Source organism: Coffea arabica, chromosome 3e, assembly GCF_036785885.1.
Source record: "Coffea arabica cultivar ET-39 chromosome 3e, Coffea Arabica ET-39 HiFi, whole genome shotgun sequence".
In the NCBI taxonomy this organism is placed as follows: domain Eukaryota; kingdom Viridiplantae; phylum Streptophyta; class Magnoliopsida; order Gentianales; family Rubiaceae; genus Coffea; species Coffea arabica.
Window position 1 is genome coordinate 17,752,013 of NC_092315.1, and position 6,531 is coordinate 17,758,543.

Consider the following 6,531-nt stretch of genomic DNA (forward strand, 5'->3'; position numbering starts at 1 on the left):
TGCATAACCGATTGATCCTTTTATGGCAATAGTACTGCTGGTTCTTTGCTCGGAAGAAGTGTTGACGGGTTTTGGGAGAAGCCTTACCAATCCAAAATCACCCACATGAGCAACAAGATCATTGTCAAGAAGAATGTTACTTGGTTTTAGATCACAGTGAACAATCTCAGCTTCGCAGTGGTCGTGAAGATATTGCAATGCTGAAGCCACATCAATTGCAATATTTAGCTTCTGAAGAAGATTAAGACTTCTTGAGCTTGTTGCCTGATCGGTTGTCTTTGAAGGATGCAACCACAGGTCCAGATTTCCATTTTCCATGAACTCATAGATTAGAGCTTTGCATTCATCACCCTTGGAATCAATACTGGAGCAATAACTCAAGATAGAAACGAGGTTTCTATGGCGAATATTTCTCAATGCTTTGCACTCGGCCTTAAAACTTTTGGAAGCCCCATTCTTTTGAAGATCAAGAACTTTGACTGCTACAAGCTTGTTGCCATGTTTTTCTAGCCTTCCTTTGTAGACAGATCCAAAATTTCCTGAACCAATTAAGTTTTCTGGAGAAAATCCAGAAGTTGCACGAACAAGTTCATGGTAAGAAAGCCGTAAGACCTCATCGATTCTTGGGGGCATGCTAGAGAATCCTGCCCCCATTCTTCTTTCTCCTTTACGATATAACAACAATGCACCGAGAACCAGAAGCGTTGCTGGTAAAACAATGGACAGCAATATGATAACCTTCAGCTTTCCTCTATTTTTCCCCTTAATCACTGGGCAAGGTGGGAACTCCAATTCTGGAATGCCTCCACAGAGTTTGTTGTTGCCGGTCAATGATATTTGACTTGCATTCCTGAAAACCCCTGTGTTTGGTATCTCACCCTCAATGTCATTGTAGGAAAGATTTAAGTAGCTCAAAAACTGAAGCTTCTCAAGTTCTCTGGGTATTGGACTAGTCAAGTTATTACTTGAAAGGTCTAATTGCTGGATGCTCTTCAAAGAAGCCAAATTTGGTGGAATTGTTCCTTGGAAAAAATTGGCTTGCATAAAAAGATTCGCCAGATCTGAACAATCAGCAAGTGATATGGGTATGTCTCCAACAAGTTGGTTGTGGGAAACATTGAAATCCACCAAATGTATAAGCTTTCCAACTTCAGGAGGCAGAGAACCACTAAATGAATTTTGACCTATTTTGATGTACATCAGTGATGAGTGCGTCTGCAGAAAATGTGGTGATATAATTCCAGTAAAGTTGTTTTGAGATATATTCAGATATTGCAAATTTTGACAGTTCATAAGAACATTGTCAAATATATTATCCCCTTCAAACTGGTTAAATGATAATTCCAGGTAGTATAGAGCTGTGGCGTTACATAGGGTAGAGACTATTTGTCCTGACAACTCATTATAGTGCAGACCCAGAAGTTGCAAATTTTGTAATTTGCCAAAATCTCTTGGAATGAGCCCAGAAAGTGAGTTTTCTTCAAGGGCAAGGATATATAAATTGACAAGATGTCCAAACCCTTCTGGAATAGTTCCTGACAGTTGATTTCCTCCCAAGTAAAATGCAGTGAGTTGATTTGAGAGATTGGCCATGACTCTAGGTATATTGCCTCCAAAATTATTGTAACTCAAGGAAAGAATTCTTAGATTGCTGCAGTTGGTCACTGATGCAATAAAGTCCAAGTCTCCGGTAGAATTATTCCCAAAGAAATTAACAGCAAGATTTAATAATTGAAGATTTGTCAGATCTCCTAAATTAGCTGGAACTTGCCCTGCAACTTTATTCTGGGAAAGATCAAGTCTCTCAAGCCCAGAAGCATTGGTGATTGAAGTGGGAAAGTTTCCAGAGAAATTGTTTTCCGCAACAGCTAATAGTTTTAGATTTGGTAGGGTGAGACCCATGTTAATTGGGAGATTGCCATGAAAGTAATTGTCGGTTACTGAAATGGAAGTAATGGCTGAACTATTAAAGATAGAGGCAGGGATAATACCTGCTAGTTTATTTGCTGCAAGAAATAATTGCACCAACCTTTTCAAGAGCCCCATCTCTAGAGGCAAACTTCCCTCCAGATTGTTGAAGTCAAGGCCGAGTGCGTTCAATGATGATGATAAGTTCCCAATGGAAGAGGGAATCTCTCCCGTCAAATTCTTTTTGGTGAAATATATTCCTTTAAGCTTCTTCAAATTGCTTAGCTGATCAATTGGAATCTTCCCTTCTAGCTTATTACTGGTTAGGTCAATAGCTATCATCTCTGCACAGTAGCTCAGATTTTCTGGGATTTTTCCATCGAGTGCATTACTTGATAAGTTCAAAACTCTTAGCCTGAGGAGGCGACTGAATTCTTGGGGAATCCCACCATGGAATTGATTCTCCCCAAGTTGGATGAACCTCATGAAGCTTAGATTTCCGACCTGAGGAGATATAGTTCCAGACAACTGCTTACTCCTCAGAGTCAAGGCAATGATCCTTTGATGTCGGGCACTGCATGCGACTCCTTCCCACTGGCAATGGTGCTGTGAGTGGTTCCAGGATTTCAGTACTCCAAACGGGTCATCATGTATCTGATTCTTGAACTCAAGCAGGGCATGGCGATCTGTCTCATTTTGGAAATGTTAAGTAGCTGAAACATGGCTTACTGGAAAGTTCATGGCAACTGAGAGGAGGAGAAAAATGTTTGCTAATGTCGATGAGCGAAATCCCCACATGGTATTTGGAATTTCGATGAGCTGTGAAGGCAAAGATGGATTAATTTGCAACAAATTGATGATTGAATGATAAAAGTTTCTGTGGAATGGGAAGAATGTTTTGAGCTATTGCAGAATCTTGTATATAGCCCACACATTTGGAACTAATGGGATTTAATTTTCTTGGTGTATTCTTGGGGCTAAACCTCGTTGTCAGAACTCAATACAGAAATGTTCAGTTAGATTCCACCAACTTGCAATTTACGCATATCTAATACTTTTCAAACCGTGAAAGCTGGGATTAATGTGATTATCGTGCTGTTTAATGTGATCATCTACCAGAGATTATGTGATTATCCTCCTGTTTAATGTGATCATCTACCAGAGATTATGATTAACAGGAAGCCTTCATTTGTGTGGAGTACTTGATCTTCCCAATTAACACAAATCACAAGCATCTTGATATGCTAGAATCTGTCGGTTGGCTTAGGTGAGTTCTGTTTAATCTGTTCCCTATTTTTCCCTTTTTTTATGTTGTTTTAATGCCATTTTCTGAAAATTTTTTAATTTTTTTTAAAAAAGAAGGGTTTGTTTTTTGATGTTATAATTTTTAGTTTTTTTTTATGTTGACTTAATGTAATATGTGCATATCTGGTGTCTGCTACATTTAGGAAAAAAAATTAAAGTAATGTTCCAATGTTTTATATAAATATACACTTTAGTCCATATGATTTTTGTATTTATCCACATAATTCGCCTATACTTTTATACAGGGTAGTTAAACCAGCGATTAATTCAACATTTAATGAGAGCACTATTGGTATTTCAATTAATGACATTACATAGGTTATTTTCGGTCACATTTCTACTTTACATAAAATTAGAGAAGTGAAATGGATATTTTGAAACATTAGGGGGTCATGTGGGAATATATGAAATCAGTGGATGTTTATAAAGCTTTTGGGATAAAACTTTGCTAGAACTTTCATATTAATCTATCATTCCAATTTTGTTCGTAGCATGAGTCGTGAGATTTTGATTCTTCAAGTTAGTTTTTTGGATTGTTTTCACGCATGATTTTCAATAATTTGCACAAATTCTACAACTGCACATCAATTCCTTTACAGGCTCTCCCCTTGCATTGGTGGCTAATGTGTTTAACCATATCATTAACCAACTTTCCACCAATCCCTGTCACAAGTTAAACAACCTGGGCATCATCACGCCTTGTGAGAACCCCACCTCTCTCTTTCCGGGGGGCGACTCTCTTTTTTTTCTTACATGTTCTTACAGAAAGTAAGAGTTACGCAAATAAACCTAATCCCGTGAGAAACCTCAAAAGCCGGCAACTCTTGAGGTCCTCACAGGGACTTATCTACCCAACCCATACCCCCTCCTGGGCAACTCTCCAGTCAACTAGTTGTTATTCTTATAGTCGAGATTGTCATCTTGAGAAGTACAAGGCGTGATGAGGGGAGGTTGACTGGAGAAAGGCACTGGTTTTTTGTTGAAATAAATTACACTCTTGACAATACTTTGGGATGACAATATTTTGTCCATTTTGCTTTGTTTTGGTCTTTGCCTTCACTTTCCACTTTAGTCTGCAATCAAGACAGTTAAGAATCTCATTTGATGGGTATGGAAGAAGCAACAAAAAAATTTCTCTTCTTGCAATTTTCAGCAAAATGAGATTCAAAGTTTTGCTAAACCCTCATTTGGGTCGTCAATATTGACCAATCCGAATACTCACAATTTCTATGTTGGTGGCCACAATTTATTATTCTTTCAGGTCTATGGCTGTCCGTCTACTAAAAGACTTTCGTCTATGATAAGTGGGAAGGACCAAATTATTGATAGTGACTTGCTTTTAAGTCTCTATCCACTTAACTCAAAAACTTGTTAGGAAATTATCAAAAAAATAAATAAAACTTGTTAGGAAGGATCAAATAGTTGCTGATGACTTACTTTTTAATTCTATAATTTTAACTTTTTAAACTTGTATTTTAGTACATTGCATGTCTTTTCTGCAAGGATTAGAAGACTTGAGTCTGTTGGAGAAAATACCACGAAGATGAACAAAGAAAGAAAGGTGACAGGTGCCGAACCTGTGCAATAATAATAAATAAAACCTAACTACTATCAAAAGTAGTCAATAATCAATTCGAGGTACTGGAATAGGGACTCTAGGTGTGTAATGGGTTACTTGATTCACCCTGTTCCCGAAGAGTTTGCTTAATTCTAGTCAAGGGGGCAACGACGAATTGGTTCGGCAATTACTGTGAGATCTAAACCGCTTTTAATTATTTCTTTCATTTATTGATATTTATATATTTTCTGCTTTTAATTGTTATAGCTCGTGTGTATGATTGATTAGTGCACAATAATTAATTATTCATATAGGCTATTTTGCTAATTAGGGTAATTAAATCCGTAATTATTCGAATATCCCTATCTCAGTAGCAGCTGGCGTAATTGGGTTTATGTCAGGGAAACGTATGATCAAATTTAAACAAACTCTCGTAGCGTGTTTGTTAGTTAGGATTGGGCCTTTATAATTATTAATGCAATCTAGAAATTAAAACCTACGGTCGTACCTAGGGTTGTTTTTGGGTTAGAAAAATAGTTAATGGTCGTACCTTAACTATCGAGAAATTAAGGAAGGGTTGGTTGTTTATTGCGTGCATGACAACTATAACCAATCTATTAATAATTGTTGGAATTATTTGGGAATCAATGATCAGTGCTTGAACCATTTCTGAAGTGTACCCTTGGCTAGAGCTCTCCTAATTATTTCTTTTAATTAATTATTTTCTGCAGTTAAATTATTTAGTTAGCTTTTAATTCTAAAACCCCCTATTTGTTTTTATTCGAAAGGAAATAAATTTCTCCCCAGTCCCTGAGGAGACGACCCTACTTGCCACCGTCTGCTAGTTAGTGAATTTAGTTAGATAATTAATTTGGATATATCGGATCAAGTAAACTCTTCGGGAACAGGGTGAATCAAGTAACCCGTTGCACGCCTAGAGTCCCTGTTCCAGTACCTAAATTGATTATTGGCTACTTTTGGTGGTAATTAGGTTTTATCTATTTATTTATTATTATTGCACAAATTCGGCACCTGTCAACTAGATTCCGAATAATAGAATGAGTTAGCTTATAAGACGATATCAAGAATAAAATTGCTCATCTAAAATAGAAGAAATGAACTTCAACTTGTGAACCGTATTAAATTCTTGTATGTACCTGTGGCTATTAAGGTTCAAGATTTTTTTGATATGCCCTGACACCAAGAAAAACATCCTTAATATGATGCAATTTTCCGACAACTTCATTCATGTGCATACGATCATTTGGCGATTTCTCTGAGCATTTGAGCCCGATTTTCAACAGGGAAATAGCACACTCGATCTCTCTTCCACCCTCAGTTTATCCCCTCCAGGAGTCATTCTTTCGTTTTCATCTCTTGCTTTAGAAAGAAGCAAGGGGTCCACGATCTCATAAACTTGTCCAGGCAAGGCTCTATTAACATAATTGTGCAGATCAACCTCATCCATGAACATATAATCTGTTGGCCTCTTCCTTGTGACCATCTCTAGCAAAAGAATTCCATAGCTGTAGACATCCCCCAGAGTTGATGCCGCAACACCCATTCCGTACTCTGTATTTTTGTTTTTAGATATATTATTGTTACATTGTGCAAGAAAAACTAAAGAAAATAGGGAAAATTATCTAAGGGACTGAAACTGAATCAATTATTTACGGCTACTTCCATATGAATATATTTGTTAACCTATACTCTGTGAGTTTGATTATTCATGCAATTATCAAATGATATGATAAATCAAC